Here is a 22,560-nt window from a genome sequence, read left to right as displayed (position 1 = left end):
CAACCCACATCCCCCAGGATTCCCAACATACATGCTTGAAAAGACATGGTGAGTGGTAGTTTGAGCTTATTGGACATAAAATGAGTGACTGATTTCCAAAAATCCTGTACCTGGGGACAGTACCACACACAGTGTAAGAAATTAGCACTACTTGCTCCACACTTGAAGCATGTGTCTGTAGCTCCCTTTCCCATCTTTGCCAATCGGGCTGGTGACAAGTAGGCCTGATGCAGCCACTTAAGCTGAATCACCTTGTCTTTTGAGGCTATGACAGTTTTATAGTATGTGTCATGGAATTCAAACCACTCTGAGTCAGCAATACCCTCTCCCCCCACCATCCACTTGGCCTTATAACTATTTGCATTATTTCTTAGTTTTGCAAGTAATATGAATTCATAGTACTTTGATATTAGTTTGTCAGTATCCTTCTGCAGAAGTAAAGATTCTGATGGTGTAGGGGCTAGTACCACTCCATGTAGACCAAGCTGGGTTTTGAGTGCGTGCCTAATCTGAAAGTATCGAAACAGTGAGTGTCGTGGAAGCTGAAATTCTTGTCTCAGAGTGGCAAAGTCCTTAAAGGAACCCTCACTATATAATTGGTTAACGTATTTAATGCCCGCTTTGCACCAAAAATGTATGTCAGGTATGTTTTTGAGTTCCGGGAGTTGGTCATTATGCCATAGGGGAAAACTGGGGGATATAGTACTAGGGGAAGGATCACATATTCGTTGAACTTTTTTGTATATCTTAATAGTGTGTCTAATCAGTGAGGTGCCTTCATTCCCTGTTGGGACTTTACTTCTATAACTGGCGGAGAAGAGAGCCTCGTATGAAGTGGCGATGTCCGCCTCTGTATTCATGTCTGAGTTAGTTCTCACTGAACCCAACCAGCTCTGTATGGGCACCAGCTGGGACGCAAGGTAATAGGCCTGAAAATCAGGAAGTGCTAGCCCCCCCTCCGATATTGGTAGGCGAAGAGTTCGCAGCAGTAAAAATACTTTGCGGAATCCAGCAAGGAGACATCTGTAGAATGTATAGTAGCCTCGGGGGCAATGATCATTTTAATTGAGCATATTCTACCGTACAGATTTAGTGGTAGATTCGACCATCGCTTCAGCTGAGACTCAATAGATACCAGAACCGGTTGCAGATTGTTTTCTTTAAATGAGTTTATATCTCTATGTATCCATACTCCCAGGTATTTAAAACTGTCCACTATCAACAGGTTGGAAATTGGTGAGATTATATTAAGGTCAAACGTGTCCAAAGGAAAGAGGACTGATTTTGACCAGTTGATAGTGAGTCCCGACATTTGCCCAAATATATTGTATAATTCTAGGACTGCTGTCAAAGAGGGGCCAGGGTCAGCCAGGTATATGAGCATATCATCTGCATATAAAGATATTTTCTCCACAGTGTGGTTGATTGTGAGTCCTCTAATGTCAGGGGCTCTGCGTACTGCCTGTGCTAGAGGCTCTATTGCTAGAGCAAATAGCAGAGGGGATAGTGGGCACCCCTGCCTGGTGCCTCGGCCAATTTGGAAGGTTTGGGATATAACCTGGTTGACCCTGACCCTCGCAGTTGGTTTAGTATACAAAATTTGAATCCATTTGCAGAAGCGAGGACCGAATCCAAACCCCCTAAGAACCTGCATTAAATAAGGCCATTCAATGGAGTTAAATGCCTTATTGGCATCGAGGGAGAGGATTACCCTGGCATTTGAGTTACGATGAGGGAACTGAATATTGGACAGGAGTCTACGTATGTTCATTCTTGTTGACCCCCCTCCTATAAATCCACATTGATCCGGATGAATCAGTTTATGCATGACTTTTTCCAGTCGGATTGCTAATACTTTAGACAAGATTTTTGTGTCTGTGTTGATCAAAGAGATTGGCCTGTATGAATCACAGGCCAGTGGGTCTTTGCCTGGCTTCAGGATCAAGGTGATTAAAGTGTCTCTCATTGATTCTGGCAATTCTCCGAGTTCAAATATATTAGTAAGTAGGGAGGATAATCTTGGTAAGATATCTTCCTTGTTTTTAGAGTACCATTCTACTGGAATGCCATCAGGCCCAGGGGCCTTACCTTTATTAAGGCAGAATAGAGCTACCCCTAGTTCATCCGGACCAATGGGCAACTCCAATAGCTCAGCTTCTTCCTCAGTTAGTATAGGAAGGGAGAGCTGGTCAAGGAATGTGGCAACCTCTCCGCCCCCAGTGTGTGTGCGGGAGGAGTAAACCTGACAGTAAAAATTCCTAAAGGCCTCTGCCATGTCCACAGACGTCTCCAGCCTCGTCCCATCTGGATGTTTTATAGCCGCTATGGGCGTAGTATCAACTTGGGCTTTAAAGAGGAGCTGTTAGGTATAAGGTCTCAGAGAAAATAAACACATATATCAGTAGCTAAAGATTGGCTGTACTTACATTACATATGCATTTCACTGTCCACGTTTGGATTTCACAGAATTTTTATATAGTATATACAGAGAATGATGCTCCTGACAGCCAATGGCAGGTTCCATGTTTGTGAAGCCAAATGTGTCGTCATGTCCTGCCTGCTTCCTGATCACAGAGGAGCTCGTACAGAATAACACAGTGTGCAGTGAATATTAATGAGCCATGTGGCTAGGAACAATAGCGGACTCCTGCAGTGTACTCTGCCCGGAGATTTATCTGTGCTGTGGCTGGACTGAGTTAGAAGCTGCTGAAACTTGATCCCGTCTTCTCCTTAGCAGCCGAGGGGAGGGCCCCAGAATGCTTTGCAGTATGGAATGCGGCTTGCGTCCTCCTTAGGAGCTTAGCTTTGCTGATAAGCACACATCAAATGTAAGAGAGATTTTTATCTTTAGTAATGCCTTTTTGGCTTCTGTCTAAACTGTTTAACACAGGAGAATAGAGGTTTAAATTAGCTTCTGCAGCCTGACAGTTACTCTTTAAGGAAATACGCTAGTAATTTACCGCATTTATTGCCATGTTCAAATTGGCCTTGTTTGTGAATTATATCTTTACGCTTTATACTGTTAAGCAGTTCTAATTCTAACTTTCTCCTAGCCATTTCCCAATGTGTGTATCTATTTGGGCAAGGGTCCAAGATCAACTGCTTTTTGCATTCCTCTGATTCTTTCCTAATATATTCTTGATGGGCTTTATTATTGTTCCTAATTATAGACATGGCTGATCTAAATGCTGCACGTAGTACTGCCTTCCCCGCGTCCCAGCAGATGCCCACACCCGCTGTACCTTCATTCTCCCGCCAGTAGTACGACATATTCTTTTGGCATTCGGCCAGGATAGTTTCATCCTCCAACCACACCTGCCCCATTCTCCAGAGCCCTGCACAACTTGACCCCGGGGTGTTGATTGTACACACCAGAGGGGAATGATCCGAAATACCATGTGACAGATATTGTATATCAATAATATACGGAAGTAAATCTTTGGAGGTAAGAATCCTATCTATGCGTGACATCGTCTTATAACTGTCAGAGTAGCATGAATATTCTCTTTTAGAAGGAAACTTCCACCTCCATGCGTCATATAACTGATAAGTTTTAATCCACTCACAAAAGGATGCGAAGGTGCGGTGACTTTTGTTTAATCTATCAAGATCCGGATCGATAATAGCATTAAAGTCTCCTACTACCATTAGAGGGCCTTCCATTATATTGTGAAGTTTTGAAGTCATCAAATCTCAGATGCCACTGTAAAGACATGACCCTCCAAATTGCATTTTATAATCACATAGTTACCTTTAGGATCAGTATACGCCGTCAAGATTTGGCCAGGAAAATATTTACTAATGAGCACCGCTGTGCCCCTGGAGAATGAGGAGAAGTGGGCCAGATAATATTTAGATATCCATGGTTTTTTGAGCAGAAGAGCCCTAGATCCCATCAGATGGGTCTCCTGTAGGCATATCACATGTGGTGATTGTTGCCTAAGATACTCAAACACCAGCTTCCGCTTAATATTATTGTTTAGCCCCCTCACATTCCAGGTAATTACCTTAAACTGCATAGTGGTGTATTGAGGGTAACATAATTGGGTACATTATTGGCTAGGAATGCGGACATAGCAAAATAATATTCCTCTATCAATTCTATGTAGATAAACATTATGCAGGAGAACACCAGAAAACAACACATAAAAACAGAACAGAAATAACACCCTTTAACCCACCCTGCTCTCCGACTTAAAAACCTTCGGGAGCTTTTATCCCTAACAGTTCCCATTAACTCTGGTTGGGGCACTAACTTGAGGCCAGCTACCTAGAACCCGCGTTTTCAATGGTATTGTATGGACGGATAATATCGCAGACAAGAGCGTTTTGGGGGGGGGGAGGGGAGCGGGGAATATCAGGTAACATCAACGTTAGCCACATAGAGGTATAGGCATTGGGTAATAAAACTATCCCTCTGCACCTTTTCGGTAGTGGGTCTTGTGTCCTGGAATGTTTCTTAGCATTATGGATCCTGCCCTGTTATAAATCCATATATGCATATAACTGACTCTTTGAGCTGTTATTAGGAATTTGGAATGGTAGGGGAGAGGGAAAGAAGGGGGTTAGGGGTAGGGGGTGAGGCGGAGGGGGGGGGGGGGGGGGTGAGGGGAGCTGGAGAGGGAGGGGTTTTTTTCTTAGGGTGTGTTACTATCAGATAGAGGCAAGAAGAGACATTGTGGCTTGTGTTACAGGAAAGAGCTTTTGCAAAATTACCTTTAATATTAAGACTTAAAGTGACCGTATAATGTTGTTAATATATGTCCTTATATGTAACTAATATAACCAATATGGACGCCTCTGAACAACATGGCGTCTGACCAGTTGCTAAGCACTGCAAAGCCTTATGATATGCCTTGCAGGTTACAGAACTAAGCAATTCCTAACACTATGTTTATATGAGTATATGTTCCTGTCTATCTTATTATATGGCTATAGTATGAGCAAGCAAAGGAATATGTGTTAGATATATTAGGTATAGCAAATGAGTAATAAGGGTCCCCAAGGGTCACTCCCACAAGGTGTTAGGAGGGGGAGGGAAGCAGGTTGAGTCAGTAATTATAGATTAGAGCAGGGATCAACATATATGAGCGTTTTCAGGTTGGGATTACTTCAGTATCTAGATGGCTTAGATATGAAATATAATTACGTAACTTAATGAAAACAGGTTTGCAAGGCACCAACAATATAGCTCCTAAGATGTAAACTATTAGCTCAGAAATTTATAGTATTCTGTTGCCCTCTACTGGGCAATTCAAGTATTACTCGGATGCATATATTATTATGGCAGTATACTTTTAAACATAGAATAGAGAAATAGTAGGTAATAAACTAGAAATCATCTAACTTAGTATTGTCCAACTGATGAATAAAGATTTAATTCACAATTCTAGTATATAGCGTCTCATACAGTGGCAAAAAAGACCTGAAATAATTGTTTTCTTAACAGGACAACAGAAAGTCAATATAAAATATAGCCTAAATATCAGCTCCTCTCACTGAAGCCGAGATGTATTAATCAGTTTAGTGCTTCCGTGTGCTGATAGTGTCTTGTAGCATGCTACCAGTCAGTAGCGTGTATGTCAGGAGCACTCTATGGATAGCTAACGCCAAACTGAATATCACTGCAGCATAAAAGTCATTCCAGCCGAGAAAAGAACCAATTTCAATGGTGCTGCATGTACTTGTGCAACGATGATGTTACACCAAATATAATCTTCTTAACAGATAGTGGATAAAGTTATTTCCTAGGACGGGGTTTTACAGTAGAAATTTTCATCCCATGTTCCTCCATCCATTTTGTAGCTTCGCTTGGAGAGGTGAAGAAATGCGTTTTGGAATCATACTGAACGCGCAATTTAGCTGGGAATAGCATGCTATATGGGATCTGCAAGTCTCTGAGAGAGTTTTTAACAGTGAAAAAGGTAGATCTTTGCTTTTGTATCTCGGTTGAGAAATCTTGGTAGATTGAGATCTTCACCCCATTAAAAGTCAAGTTAGGGGCAGTACGTGCTGCGCGAAGTATTTCAATCTTATCTCTGTAATTAAGCAGCTTTGCAATAAGGGGACGTGCATTAACCCCTGGTTTGGGTGGGCCCCCAGGGACCCGGTGTGCCCTTTCCACTGCAAAGACATGTGAGGGTCTCAGATCAGGTAAGCTATCCTTTAGCCAGTCCTCTAGGAAAGTTTCTGGATCTCTGCCTTCCACTCTCTCAGGGAAACCAATGAATCTGAGGTTAGATCTTCTGGAGCAGTTCTCCAGGTCATCTATCTTTAATGTCTGCGATTCTGATGTCTGTTCTAGGGTAGCCTGTGTACGCTGCATAGGATTAACTATATCTTCTAGCTGCCCCACTCTGTGCTCTGCTTCCTTTGTTCTGTCCTTTAGTTTGCTAAAGTCATTTTTTAGGAAGGACATTTCTGCGTGGATTGAATCTAATCTGGAGGTCAGTGACATTTGCAAGCCACGTATAGCCTCCAGCAGTTCTGCTCTTGTGGGCTCTGGTGTCTCTCCCCCACCTTCATCTGCGCCATTTTGGACCTGTTCCCACTCCCTCTCTCCAACATCCCCCGCTCCCCCCCCTCCCGTCTCTGGAGGGTAGGGGTTGTGGTACCTGTTCCGGAGGCTGGGGTGCGACATTCTCCTCTGCTGGTGCTTCTATTGCAGCCGGCGAGGCAGGGGAGGAGGCCTGTAAGGCGGATGAGCTGCAGGCCGCATTGTCCCCGGCGCCATCTTGCGGCTCCGTCCGCGCGAATCTCGCCAGCCTCTCCGCTGCGTCATAGACGACCGGTGGCCCATATTTGGTCATCTCCGGGTCGTGTGTCCGTCCCCCCTTCCGTGCAGTGGTTCGGGAAGGTCGGTGACGGCGTCTCCTGCTGCGATTTGCCAGGATTCTACCGCGGGTTCTCTGGAGCTGAGGAGAAGTGCGTCCTCACGCTTCCATTGCTGGCCACGCCCCCGGATTAGTGTAGTTTAGTGGTAGAATGTGAATGCTACAGAGTCATGTGATCAAGAGAACAGGTAGAGGGACAGTCTTTGGAAATCAAAGAAAACAGCTGTTCAATTAACTGAGCAAAACATACTATATTAGGCCAAAGATGTGAGGGAGAGGGGGGAAGGGAGTGGGCTGGAGGAAATACAGTAGCAGATGTCTTTACATAAAGGCAAGATGGGGTTGTTTTTAATCGTATTGATTTTATCTACACAGTGTTTGGTAAAATAATATTCTGATAAAAATACATGTAGAGGGAGAGGGTTGGGAAATAAAAAAACCCACTGAAAATGTATTTCGGGATATAAGGTTAAAGAAATGCATCTTCTTGGCTGAGCATAGAGCTCATCTGAGCTGGTGTAAAGCATATTTGGATTTCTGAAAGTCATCATGTGCAGTGCTTGTATTCCAACACCGCTCAGGTATTTTTTTTTACTATACTATTTTGGTCTGATTGGTGGGCTAGGGTTGTTTTTTTGTTTTGTTTTGTTTTTGTTTTTTAAAAACCAAGGGCTGTGGTTGTTGAAGAGAACAACTGAATCCAGTGCAGAGGTACTGCAAAATTTGGGCAGAGAAATAGGTTATGGGGACATTGGTGAGTAGAGGTTGTAGGGGACCAGAAAGTGATTAGGGGTAAATATGGTGTAAAACGAGATACACACTGTATATAACTGCCGCTTACAATAATAATCATTTTTTGGGGGTGGAAACTACGGAGCAAGCCTCTATGGAGAGGGGAGGGAGGAGGGTAAGCAAGATACTCCCCACTGCAGGAACTCCAAAGGAAGTTCCCTCAGTAGGAATTGACATTTGGGGCCATATGCAATTATATTTTTCACCCAAGTTTTCTCCTAGGTGATATTTTCATAACTTGCCATAAAATGCCTTTCAAGTCACTAGCAAGCAAGAAAATACTCAAAATAAATTTGATACTACTTTTTCGACAACTTTTGGGTACTTTTTCAGTTGTAAAATGCTGAAAAAATAGTTAAAAGAGAAGGTGAAAAATTATCTCCTAGGAGAACACCTAGGATAAAAAAATAATTGCATATGGGCCTTTGTGAGAGCAATCCATTCCATCAGATGAGTAATGGGTTGGGCTGTGTCATTGGAGACACCTATTCCCAGATTAGAGTTATATTTGTCAAAGAAAAATCTTAAGTATGTAGCAAGGCTAAAGGTGGCCACACACGATACAATACAATAATCCAATTTTACGGCAATTGAATAAAAACGATTGGATCTCCCCAAAAAATCGATAGCTTTTTTTTTCATTCGACTGAAAAATCCGATCGGATTTCCCGTTTTCTTCGATATTTATCGATCCAGAATGCCAGATATTTTTCTTCAATCCTTCTAAAGATTGTATGGTGTGTGTTAGATTGTCAATTTATTAATATACACACCCTAGCAATTTTCTCAGAGTTTCCAATCATTTTTATCATAATTGGGGAAAGATTGAACATACGTGTGTGGTGCATTGATCATATTTATGAAATGTTACAACCAGTCAGAAAAATTGATTGCAATTTTTAAATTGAACAGATATTTAAAAAAGTGTATGGTGTGTGGCCACCTTAAGTTTTGGCATGAGCACATGGTCCTTCCAACTGTGAAGAAGGAAGTGTCAGAAGGATGGAGCAAAGCATGGAGCGCTAAGAGGTGGCGATAAGGTAAATTAACACTCTCTGCCACGACTCCTTTCTCGAACATAATTCAACACAGTTTTGCTTCTCACAAACTAAGCTCACTCATCCCTAGTCACTTATTTCATAAGATTAAATAGACTTTAATTTGTGGCAATGGCCGCTTGGTCACTGGAGTATAAACTCTGGTTAGCTTACAACATACGCTCACATGGAATTTTGGCAGTCGGCTGTCTTCTTTGCACAAGGCGGAGTCTGTATTTTGTTCTGTTTTTGTAAGAACAAGCTAGGAAGAATTTCTTGGCATGCTGTGCACCAAATCACTTTAAATCACAAGGAGCGGACAGATGCCCTGACTTTAACTTAGAACTCAGCAAAAACAGTAAAAGCAAAATACGATCAACAGCAACAAAATGTAAGTAACCATCCAAATACATTATTAACCAAGCAGTGCAATTTATGACACTTGCAAATACATTGATGCATAGTAGCTTTTTTTTATAATGCGTAGTATTGTAGTTTTTTTTTTTTTTATAATGCATGTTAGTAACAGTTATTTAAAGAGTAATTTGAAAACGGATTTCTTATACTTATAGGATAGCATCTAATAATTAATTATATTTCACATGTGTAATAACAGATTACTAAAAGGTGGAAATCAACCAAAACTAATGTTGTTGTAAATGGAATAAGGGAGAGATACAACCTCTTTCAGGATTTAATTTCTGTCTGTCTCCCCACTGGATGGTTTCCATTCAACCCCTCTTGAGGTTATTCAATCACCTGGACAGCAAAGCAGTTAAAGTGACACTGAAGAAAAAAAACCTTATGATATAATTTATTGTATGTTTAGTACGGATAATTAATAGAACGTTAGTAGCAAAGACAAGGGTCTCATGTTTTTGTTCTCAAGTGTATAGCTTTCTTATAGCATTCTATCATGATTTGCAATTTACAAGCCACACTGTATTTTAAACTATGAAACAGAGCAGAGCTAATGACCCTTTGAACTTCCCTGCAGTAAAGTCTTATCTGATGCTGCCTTTCATTGTTTCTTTGAAGTATAAGTGCCTCAGAAGACATCACTGTAGCCAACTAAACTGGTCAGAGAAGCTCTTTTGCATAGATAACAAAGGAAGTTTCTTAACTCTTCCTGTACTGGAAACAATATGAGACTGGTTTCTGTGCTCCTAATGTTCTATTTCTTAACTGTACTACACATACAATTCATTATCTCATAAGTTTATTTTCACTTCAGATTCCCTTTAAGTAGATTCAAAATCTTCCAAACTTTTATACAAATGGGGAACTTTATTTTGGAGGAATTATCACTAAAATAACAGAAACCTACTATTGCTGAAAATGACGATCGTGTAAGGTATAAAAAACAAGACAAAATGACTATGAATGCCTGTTGCAAAATTGCAGTTCAATGAAGCACAAAGAGATTCCTGGCCATTGCCATGCTGCATTGCAAGCAATGCTAAATAGCAGGTGAGGCTGCTGCAGGAAGAAATATACAGCATCTCCCAAAAGCGAGTACTCCGCTCACAGACAACGCTGAAGATATTGAACTTTGACACACTGTTAAGTAGTCAGCATACAGCTAGTATAACAGTGTAGATTTGCTGTATCATCAAAATAACTCAACACCAGGGGTGCTCATCAGGACTCTCGAATTCGAATGTACCCATATTTTTCGGGTATTTTTCATGTTTGCCGAAGTCGCAGCCGAAGCCCGACGCTAATACCAAATTTACATTCGCATGGTTCCCGAATTGGCGCACTTGAATTCGGCCGGATGACGCGGTGATCATGGGTTTGACTTTGGTATTCAGGGATGACGTCATTGGGCCAATCAGAACTCCTCCAGCCGAGGCCCTAGCAACCCTTGCAACCAATCAGAGGAGGGGAGCCTGGCCCTCCCCTCCTCTATATAAGGCGGCGCCATGTTGCGGAGCCCATCCTTGCGTGTGACTGAGTGCGGTACTGAGAGTATCTCTAGTGCTGCTGCGTGTCTGAGCAAGTGCTTCTTGTGCTAAACCTAGCGTTTTTCTTCCTAAACACCTCCTGAACACTTATATTATACTCCTTTATAGTTAGATAGTATTTTGATTGTTTTTAGTCAGCTAGTGTATATACTGTATACTGTGCTAGGCTAGTGTTAGTATGTGTGCAGGCTAGGCCTGCTAGCCTAGGGCAGCCTTAGCCTACTACTAGCTTAGGTAGGTTAGGGATTATAGTTAGTTGTGTACTAGTACTAGTTTAGTTAATTTGTTCTGTAGTCTGAGTTTATTAGCTTCAGTACTGTGTTAGTTACTGACTGTGTACAGGCCAGCAAGCATCTGTTGTGATCTGTGACTGTCATCTGCCCGACCCTATTCATTGCGTCTGTGTGTGACCGACTGTAATTGTCACTCACTGTCTGCCACACGACTTAGTTATCATGTACTACACTAGGGATTATAGTTAGTTGCGTACTACTACTACTTCTACTACTACTACTACTAGTTTACTTAATTTGTACTGTTAGTTTATTAGCTCTTCTGTACTGTGTAATAGTTAGCTCACAGGCCAGCAACCATCTGTTGTGATCTGTGACTGTCATCTGCCCCACCCTATTCATTGCGTCTCTGTGTAAGTGACCAACTTTAATTGACACTCACTGTCTGCCACACGACGTAGTTATCGTGTACTACACTAGGGATTATAGTTAGTTGCGTACTACTACTACTACTACCACTTCTACTACTACTAGTTTACTTAATTTCTACTGTTAGTTTATTAGCTCTTCTGTACTGGTTAATAGTTAACTTATTTCACAGGCCAGCAAGCATCTGTTGTGATCTGTGACTGTCATCTGCCCGACCCTATTGATTGCGTCTGTGTGTGACCAACTTTAATTGTCACTGTCTGTTACACGACTTAGCGACTACTGTAGACTACACTACTGTTAGTAGTACTACTAACTACTATTTAAATTTAAAAAAAAAAAATCATTTTTTTGTTGTCCCTACTAATCACCACCAGTCACCACCAACCCAGACTCTTCTTTATTTACACCCTCTCCCGCACTTTTCTACACATATTTTTTTAATTATTGTAGTATTTGTATAATTGTACAATGACTGGCAGAGGTATAGGGCGAGGCACCAGCAGGAGAGGCAGCACCATTGCAGCAGCCACTGCAAGCATGAGCAGGTCTGTGACTGGTCCGCCACCAACCACTGACCGCAGAGTTGTGGAGGAGGGAGCAGAGGCGCAACAGCAGCGTGTTGCGCCCATCTTTGAGACGGGTTGTCACCCCCGGTCCATTTCGACAGTCAGGTGCCGGCTGTGGTGGAAATGATGGCAGAGCAGCAAGCCACCGGTTCCAGTCAGACCTCCTGCACCAGCGAGACCAGTGCCACCACCACCAGCATTCCGGTCCACAGCAGGCCTCCACCACCGCTTGAGGTCATGACGACCCCAGCGACCAGCCTGCCCTCAGTGAGCTCTTTCTTGACCCCAGGGACTGCGAGCGTTTACAGGGATGTTTTTGAGCAGTTAGAGGCTGACATGACGGGGTATGCAAGGAGGAGGAGGAGTTAGAGGTGGAGCAGTTTGTTGTTGGCGCTGAGGAGGAGGGGCGTGATGCAGGGGATGTTAGGGTAGAGGAATTGGTTGAGGCGGGTTAACAGGAGATGTTTGGGGATGATGATGATGATGTACAGCTGGATCCTTCCTATGTGCCACCAGTACCACCAGCGCACTTGATTGAAGGCAGCTCATCATTAAAGGAGGAGGAGGCGTCTCTGGCGCAGAGGTGCGGCAGCAGCAAGCCAGGAAGCACAGGGCATGGAAGGCAGGAGCCACAGCCTGCTGCTTCAGCCGCTACCACCACCCGCAGCAAACCCTCCAAAGGAAAACAAAATCCCCAGCCCTCAAGCTCCAAGGGCAAGTTGAAATCCACAAATCCACCGTCTGGCAGTTCTTCAGTAAGTGCAAGGTGGACGCGACACGTGACATTTTCCACAGTTGCGGTGTCAGTTTGAGCAGAGGTCGCGATCTCAACAAGTTGAGTACCTCGTGCCTGCAGACCCACTTAGAAAGCAAACATTTTGATGAGTACAGTGAGTTTCTGAAGGTGAAGAACAGTGGCGCAGGCAGTGGTCAGAGCCAGACAGCCACTGCACAGACTTCAGCAGCATCCCACCCTCCTGCTCATCCAGCAGCAGCAGCAGGAACACAGCAACTCACTGCCCCCCCCCCCCCCCCCCGGGCAGCTAGTCCTCAGTGGCCTCATCAGCTCGCTCCACAGTGGCCTCCTCTTCCTTCCGTGCAGACAAACGCCGCCAGACCCTGCTCAGCGAGTCATTTACCGGTGTGACCAAGGTGCTGCCTCCCACCAACAGGCGCATCCGGGTGCTGAACGGGTTGCTTGCCCGGGCCCTGTGCTCCCAGCTCCTGCCATACTCCTTTGTGTATGAGGGGAGTGACATGAGAGCACTGCTGCAGTTTGGGATCCCGGAGTGGCAAGACCCCAGCTGCCACTACTTCTCCCGCAGGACGATCCCAGCACTTCATCGATTCTCTATGGCGAATGTGGGCTGCTCGCTCGATCACGCTGTGAGTGAGCGGATCCACATAACAATGGATTCGTGGAGCAGCGGCTTTGGGACAGACTGCTACCTGTCCTTCACGGCCCACTGGGTCAGCCTGGTGGAATGCACCAGCGAGGAAGCAGCAGGTCCATCCTCGGGCGCATCAGAGGCAGCAGCAGCAGCACCAGTCAACATGTGGGGTCAGGGGATAAGCAGCAGCTCCCACCGCCAAGCGACCGCACATCCAAACAGGCGCGGAGATAGGGGGGGTCGGGGTAGGTCAAGTGCCCCCGGGCGCCGGGTCCCTAAGGGCGCCCAGCTGAGCTGATTTTTTTTTTTTTCTGCGGAGGGGAGCAGCGCAGAGAAGAGAAGAGGGAGAGCTATGCGGACGGTGGAGAAGGGGGCCATCTCCCCCCCTTCTCTCACCTTAGGGCTCTCCCTCCCTCCATCGCTGTCCCCTCCGTTATTGTCCGGGTGCTGGCGCAGCGGGCGGGACTCACCTCCGTCTCGCTCCAGCGCCGGCCGGAAGTTCGGATCCCGCAGCCGCTGCTCTGGTCTGGACTAGACCAGAGTAGCGGCAGATCCATCCGCGCTGCGACGAGACGGAGGTAAGTTCCGCCCGCTGCTGCCAGCACCCGGACATTAATGGAGGGGACAGCGAGGGAGAGAGAGCAGCTCTCCCTCTTCTCTGCGCTGCTCCCCTACTGCTGGGGAGGCAGGGAGGGGGACACCTGGCTACCTACTCTGGGCATATATACCCCTGGCTACATCTACTGGGCATATATACCCCCTGGCTACATCTACTGGGCATATATACCCCTGGCTACATCTACTGGGCATATATACCCCTGGCTACATCTACTGGGCACATATACCCCTGGCTACATCTACTGGGCACATATACCCCTGGCTACATCTACTGGGCATATATACCCCTGGCTACATCTACTGGGCATATATACCCCTGGCTACATCTACTGGGCATATATACCCCTGGCTACATCTACTGGGCATATATACCCCTGGCTACATATACTGGGCATATATACCCCCTGGCTACATCTACTGGGCATATATACCCCTGGCTACATCTACTGGGCATATATACCCCTGGCTACATCTACTGGGCATATATACCCCTGGCTACATCTACTGGGCATATATACCCCTGGCTACATCTACTGGGCATATATACCCCTGGATACATCTACTGGGCATATATACCCCTGGCTACATCTACTGGGCATATATACCCCTGGCTACATCTACTGGGCATATATACCCCTGGCTACATATACTGGGCATATATACCCCTGGCTACATCTACTGGGCATATATACCCCTGGCTACATCTACTGGGCATATATACCCCCTGGCTACATCTACTGGGCATATATACCCCTGCCTACATCTACTGGGCATATATACCCCTGGCTACATCTACTGGGCATATATACCCCTGGCTACATCTACTGGGCATATATACCCCTTGGCTACATCTACTGGGCATATATACCCCCTGGCTACATATACTGGGCATATATACCCCCTGGCTACATATACTGGGCATATATACCCCCTGGCTACATATACTGGGCATATATACCCCCTGGCTACATATACTGGGCATATATACCCCCTGGCTACATGGAGTGGGCATATATAGCCCCTGGCTACATATACTGGGCATATATACCCCTGGCTACATATACTGGGCATATATACCCCCTGGCTACATGGACTGGGCATATATACCCCCTGGCTACATGGACTGGGCATATATACCCCCTGGCTACATATACTGGGCATATATACCCCTGGCTACCTACTCTGGGCATATATACCCCTGGCTACATATACTGGGCATATATACCCCTGGCTACATATACTGGGCATATATACCCCCTGGCTACATGGACTGGGCATATATACCCCTGGCTACATATACTGGGCATATATACCCCTGGCTACATATACTGGGCATATATACCCCCTGGCTACATGGACTGGGCATATATACCCCCTGGCTACATATACTGGGCATATATACCCCTGGCTACATATACTGGGCAAATATACCCCCTGGCTACATATACTGGGCATATATACCCCCTGGCTACATATACTGGGCATATATACCCCCTGGCTACATATACTGGGCATATATCCCCCTGGCTACATATACTGGGCATATATACCCCTGGCTACATATACTGGGCATATATACCCCCTGGCTACATGGACTGGGCATATATACCCCCTGGCTACATATACTGGGCATATATACCCCTGGCTACCTACTCTGGGCATATATACCCCTGGCTACATATACTGGGCATATATACCCCCTGGCTACATATACTGGGCATATATACCCCCTGGCTACATATACTGGGCATATATACCCCCTGGCTACATATACTGGGCATATATACCCCCTGGCTACATGGACTGGGCATATATACCCCTGGCTACATATACTGGGCACATATACGCCTGACTATATATACTGGGCACATATTATTCTCCTGGCTACATATACTGGGCATATATACCCCTGCTACATATACTGGGCACATATACCTCTGGCTACATATACTGGGCACACATATCCCTGCCTACATATACTGGGCACATATACCCCTGGCTACCTGTTCTGTGGACATCTCTACCCCTGGCTACCTGTTCTGGGGACATCTATACCGCTGGCCACCTATTCTGGGGACATCTATACCGCTGGCCACCTATTCTGGGGACATCTATACTGCTGGCCACCTATTCTGGGGACAACTATAGACCTGGGGCTACCTATTTTTGGGGAACCACGTCAGATTGAGTGTATTTTGGAGAACTGCTGCCAGGTTAGAGGTGTCTACCATATTAAGGGGGCATTCTACCTATTTATGTGAAATGCTGTCTATTTATGTGACTCATGACTGCTGAATTTGTCTTGTTGGGGGCCTCATGGTTACTGAATTTGTCTTGTTGGGGGCCTCAAGATCGCTGAATTTGTCTTGTTGGGGGCCTCATGATTGCTGAATTTGTCTTGTTGGGGGCCTCATGATTGCTAAATTTGTCTTGTTGGGGGCCTCATGATTGCTGAGTTGGTTATGTTGGGGGTCTCATGATTGCTGAATTTGTCTTGATGGGGGGGGCTCATGATTGCTGAATTTGTCTTGGAACATGCTGGAAGGTACATACTGAGGGAGGGAGGGTGAGCGTGAGCCTGCTAACCTCCATATACATTTGGCTCCACCCATAACCACGCCCACATTAATTATGTGACCACGCCCCTTTTTGGCGCGGCGCAACCTTGACTTTGGGGGGCGCATTAATAGTCTTTGTCCCCGGGCGCTGAAAACCCTAGCTACGCCTCTGCATCCAAAGCAGCGTTAAGGCCCGCCACTGCCAAGCACTGCTGGAGATGAGAAGCCTGGGGAAGAATAGCTTGACAGCAGCCAACGTGCTCTGCTACCTGAGGGAGCAGTTGAAGATGTGGCTGACCCCCAGAGGCCTGAGAGTGGGATTGGTGTTGTCCGACATGGCTGCCATCAGCAGGGGACTGTTGGCCCATGTCTCCTGCTTGGCCCACGTCCTCAACCTGGTGGTACAGAGGTTCATGCGCACCTACCAGGGGATAGAGGAGCTGTTGGAAGTGGATCGGAAAATTGTGCGCACTTTCCGCCGCTCAGCTGCTGCCGCAGCAAACCTGGCAGCCATCCAGCAGAGCGAGGGCCTGCCACGACTCCACCTTGTCATTGATGTGCCAACTCGCCGGAACTCCACCCTGGCGATGTTGGATCGGCTGGTTGAGCAGAAGAGGGCTGTCCACCGCTACATCTATGATGCCACTGTCGACGGCAACACCAAACTCCAGCTCATCTCCAACGTGCAGTGGGGGCAGATGCAGCAGGTCTGCTTGGTGTTGGCTCCCTTCCTGCAGGGAACCAACCTGGTGAGTGAGGAACGGGCATCCCTTTGCCAGTGGGTGCCCTATGTTTGTCTGCTGGACAGGGCACTGGGTGATTTGATGGATGTGGGAGAGGAGGCCCTGAAGCAGCTGGAACAGCAGCCGCCTGCGCAGTCCACTTCTGCGCAGAAATTTGAGTTGTTGGAGGAGGAGGAGTTGAAGGTGCTGGACGTTGCTGTTGAGGGGGAACAGCGGAGTGCAGCAGCAGTGGTGAGAGGGTGGAGAGAGGAGGAAGAGGCTCAGGGGCCAGAGGAGGAGGACAGCGACCTTGAGGCCACTGACCCTGATGTCTCTGGTGGACGCACCACCCTGTTCAACATGGCAAGGCACATGCTGCGGTGCCTCCGCACAGACCCCAGGGTTAAGCAGATGCAAGCAAGGGAGGACACCTGCATCAGCATGATCCTGGACCCACGGCTGAGGGGGAGGGTGACTCGGTTTCTGCCTGCTGGAGACTGTGAGCAGCGAACAAGGGAGTTGCAGGAGATCCTTGTTTGGCGACTGGAGGAAGCCTTCCACCCCCTCTGTCCCTGTCCAGCCAGCACAGCAGCCAGTGCCTGCGGACAGCAGCAGGGTCAGGTGCCCAGGAGACCTGCTGTCATTGACGAAGGTGTTCTACCTGACGGTTGAGCAGCCGAGAGAGGAGGTGCATGCAGCAGCCACCTCCTCTCAAAGTCACAGCCAGCGCATGACCCGGATGGTTACATAGTTACATAGTTATTTGGGTTGAAAAAAGACATACGTCCATCGAGTTCAAACAAAGAATAAAGTACAACACCAGCCTGCTCCCTCACATATCCCTGTTGATCCAGAGGACGGTGAAAAACCCTTACAAGGCATGGTCCAATTAGCCCCAAAAGGGAACAAAATTCCTTCCCGACTCCAGATGGCAATCAGATAAAATCCCTGGATCAACATCATTAGGCATTACCTAGTAATTGTAGCCATGGATGTCTTTCAATGTAAGGAAAGCATCTAAGCCCCCTTTAAATGCAGGTATAGAGTTTGCCATAACTACTTCCTGTGGCAATGCATTCCACATCTTAATTACTCTTACTGTAAAGAACCCTTTCCTAAATAAATGGCTAAAATGTTTGTCCTCCATGCGCAGATCATGTCCTCTAGTCCTTTGAGAAGGCCTAGGGACAAAAAACTCATCCGCCAAGCTTTTATATTGCCCTCTGATGTATTTATACATGTTAATTAGATCCCCTTTAAGGCATCTTTTCTCTAGACTAAATAAACCCAGTTTATAATGTGGTGCCCAGAACTGAATTCCGTATTCCAGATGTGGCCTTACTAGAGAGTTAAACAGGGGCAATATTATGCTCGCATCTCGAGTTTTTATTTCCCTTTTAATGCATCCTAAAATTTTGTTAGCTTTAGCTGCAGCGGCTTGGCATTGAGTGCGATTATTTAACTAGTTGTTGATGAGTACTCCTAAGTCCTTCTCCAAGTTTGATGTCCCCAACTGTATCCCATTTATTTTGTATGGTGCTAGACCATTGGTACGACCAAAATGCATGACTTTACATTTTTCAACATTGAATTTCATCTGCCATTTATGTGCCCATATAGCCATCCTGTCCTATGGTGGCCAACTACATGGGGTCCTTCAGTGGGCTTGACACCGACAGCGAGGAGCCTGTGGACCCCATGGAATACTGGGTGGAGCGCTTGCACATCTGGAGTGAGCTGGCGCAGTACGCCCTGGAAGTTTTGTCTTGCCCCCCTTCCAGCGTGCTGTCCGAGAGGTGCTTCAGTGCGGCCAGTGGCATGGTCACCGAGAAGCGCTCTCGTCTGTCCCCAGAGGGCGTGGACAGACTCACATTTTTGAAGATAAACCAGGCCTGGATTGAAGGCACGGTCCTGGCACCTGTTGTCGGCGAGAGGAGGACATGAGGTGCCTGGAAATTATTGTTTGACATCAACCTTCAGTCTCTGGGTCCAAATAATTTGGCCTGGTTTTTCTTTAGTTGCTGTGGTACTAACACTAGGTACCATGGCCCGTGACATGCCTGCTGCCACACGTCACTCCTCCTCCTGCTGCTGCTGTATTTAACATCCTGTTGTCTGTGGTCCCACCGCTAGGGTCCACAGAATACATTGCCTGCTGCCAACGTCACTCCTCCTCCTCCTGCTGCTGTATTTATTTATTTATTTATTGTATTTTTAAAGCACCAACATATTACGCAGCACAGATTTTTATCCTCCTGCTGTCTGTGTTCCGACCACCAGGGTCCACAGAATACATTGCCTGCTGCCAAACGTCTCTCCTCCTCCTCCTTCTGCTGTATTTATTTATTTATTTATTGTATTTATAAAGCGCCAACATATTATGCAGCGCAGATTTTTATCCTCCTCCTGTCTGTGTTCCCACCGCCAGGGTCCACAGAATACATTGCCTGCTGCCAAATGTCACTCCTCCTCCTCCTGCTGTATTTATCCTCCTTCTGTCTGTGTTCCCACCGCCAAGGTTCACAGAATACATTGCCTGCTGCCAAACGTCACTCCTCCTCCTCCTGCTGTATTTATTTATTTATTGTATTTATAAAGCGCCAACATATTATGCAGCACAGATTTTTATCCTCCTGCTGTCTGTTTTCCCACCCCTAGGGTCCACAGAATACATTGACTGCTGCCAAACGTCACTCTTCCTCCTCCTCCTGCTGTATTTATCCTCCTGTTGTCTGTGTTCCCACCGCCAGGGTACACAGAATTATGCGCTGCTGCCATGCGCCACTAGCTATTACGCTACTACAATAGCTATACACTGTTGTAAAAAAAAAATTCTGAGGTGTCTGGGTTGAAAACTGTGCTGTCCCAGTTGTGCATTGGACACAATGTGGGCTTCATGACTGCTGTCCGGAACCTCCTGCTGTATGGTGTTTATTATTACAGCCGTGGTACCAACGCTAAGTGCCACGGCCTACTACATTGCCTGCTGCCACATGTCACTCCTCCTCCCCCTGCTCCTCCTGCTGCTGCTGTATTTAACCTCCCACCGCAAGGGTCCATTTTTATTTATTTTTTTTAAATTACAACTATTTAAAGGTGATTTCCCTTTAAAAAAAAAAAGGCCTACCGAATTCTCGAACACGAATATTTCCCGAAGTCATGAACACGATCACGAACCGAATTCGAATCCGAATTTGCCACGGACCCGAAGTCGAATGTACTAGAATCGAATTTGGGTACATGTGAGCATGCCTGCTCAACACACAGCCATTAATGTATAAACTGCTGGCAACAAGTGAGTTCACCACTAAATGAAGATTGTCAAAATTCTGCCCTAAGTGTCAATATTTTGTCTTCTTACCATTCTGTTCCAGCACTGCCTCAACTTTCTTGGGCATGGGGTTCATTAGAGTTTCCACTGGAATCCACATTCCACAACTCCATGAAAACATTACCAAGCTGGTGGATGTTAGAGACCTTGCACTCCTCCACCTCCCATTTGAGGATGCCCCACAGATGCTCAATAGTTTAGGTCTGGAGAGACATGCTTGGCAAGTCCAGCATCTTTACCCTCAGTTTCTGCAGCAAAGTAGTGGTCGCCTTGGAGGTGTATTTTGGGTCATTATTACAGTATGTTGGAATTCTGCCTTGGGCCTCAGTTTCCAAAGGGAGGAGATCATGCTCTGCTTCAGTATGTCAAATTGCATGTTGGCAGTTATGGTTCCATAAATGGATTGTAACTCCCCAGTACCAGCAGCAATCATGCAGCCCTAAACCATGCTTATACATTAATGGTTGTGTGTTGAATTATTTTGATGGGACAGCAAATCTGAACTGTTATCAGGGCCGGATTACCCCACTAATTATTCCAATCACCTGATTGGGGCCCCATCAGCATGTAATCTGGCCTTGGTATACTAGCTGCTGGCTCGTAAAAACAGCAAGGCTCATGTGGTTCTGCTGCAGAGGGGAGGGAGGACGCTGGAGAACAGAGCTGCCTACATTTTTAACTGCTAAGGTTCTCCCCCCCCCCCTTCAGTTAATAGTTTAGCCCTCAGACGCTGCTGAGCTGTGGCTGTGTGTTGCCAGGCAACAGCAGGAAGCCGGGTTCTGCTCTAACGGTACCAGCCCATGCTTCCTGCAGAATTGAATAGCCTGTGTCTGCTCTGGCTGTTTCCCCGCACCTTATGCGCTCTCCTCCCATCCCAGCAGGAATATAAGCTTCAGCATGAAGAATCAGGAGAGGAGAGCAGGCATTTCCATTGTCTTTTCAAAAGGGCCGTCTGACACCCTCTCATGTTACCCCTACCTGCATGAACCGCCCCCTCTCTGTATCACCAGTCCCAGGCAGCTAGCTGGCAGAGATCTCCCACTGCTCCCAGTCATCAGACATCTGCAAGGCAAAGTTGGTGAGAAGGACAGCAGACAGGGGTAGGGAAAGTTGTGACTTTCAGAGCACTGAAAATATGATTGGATTATTTCACAAAGCTTTTCTCTTGACTTAACTTGCAGTCTCTATGTGTTTGTGTGTGTTGTGGTGGGACAGACAGTGTCTGTGTGTGTTGTGGTGGGACAGACAGTGTCTGTGTGTGTTGTGATGGGACAGGCAGTGTCTATGTGTTGTGGTGGGACAGGCAGTGTCTGTGTGTGTTGTGGTGGGACAGACAGTGTCTGTGTGTGTTGTGGTGGGACAGGCAGTGTCTATGTGTTGTGGTGGGACAGGCAGTGTCTGTTTGTGTTATGGTGTGACAGGCAGTGTCTGTGTGTGTTGTGGTGGGACAGGCAGTGTCTGTGTGTGTTGTGGTGTGGCAGGCAGTGTGTGTGTGTGTTGTGGTATAACAGGCAGTGTCTGTGTGTGTTGTGGTGTGACAGGCAGTGTGTGTGCGTTGTGGTGGGACAGACAGTGTCTTTGTGTGTTTTGGGGAGACAGGCAGTGTCTGTGTGTGTTGTGGTGGGACAGACAGTGTCTGTGTGTGTTGTGGTGGAACAGGCAGTGTCTATGTGTTGTGGTGGGACAGACAGTGTCTGTGTGTGTTGTGGTGGGACAGACAGTGTCTGTGTGTGTTGTGGTGTGACAGGCACAGAGGGGCACAAGGGGATACACAGAGGGGACATGGGGAGAAGAGATGGCATAGGGGAACAGAGGGGAACATCAGGTGGCATGAGAAAGGGGGGCCCAGATCTGCTATTTTGCTTAGGGCCCATTTGGCCTTAATCCGGCTCTGACAGTTATACAAGCTGTACACTGAATACTTTACATTATATCATTTAAATGTGAAAGGTGTGACTTTTGTTAGATGCTGTATGTACATTTTACGTGAAAATTTTTCTTAAAGTAAGGCAAGCTTAAAAATCTATTTTTTACTTACTTGGGGCTTCTTCCAGCTCCTCGCAGCCGCCTCAGTCCCTCA

General features: G+C 46.3%; 1 protein-coding gene across 2 annotated transcripts in view; it reads left to right on the top strand.

Moving 5' to 3' along the window:
• The first annotated feature begins 8,872 nt into the window (after positions 1-8,872).
• Positions 8,873-22,560, top strand: part of LOC137521113 (putative dimethylaniline monooxygenase [N-oxide-forming] 6) — a 57,001-nt gene continuing 43,313 nt past the window's right edge. The window contains exon 1 of one of the 2 annotated variants that reach the window (XM_068239924.1): positions 8,873-9,053. The gene's annotated coding sequence lies outside the window, so the exon portion shown is untranslated. The remainder of the gene's footprint in view (positions 9,054-22,560) is intronic. The other variant, XM_068239925.1, reaches the window with a different exon arrangement.

This window comes from Hyperolius riggenbachi, chromosome 6 (assembly GCF_040937935.1).
Source record: "Hyperolius riggenbachi isolate aHypRig1 chromosome 6, aHypRig1.pri, whole genome shotgun sequence".
NCBI lineage: Eukaryota > Metazoa > Chordata > Amphibia > Anura > Hyperoliidae > Hyperolius > Hyperolius riggenbachi.
Note: the sequence above shows the minus strand (reverse complement) of the source record. Positions and strands in the feature narration are given on the sequence as shown.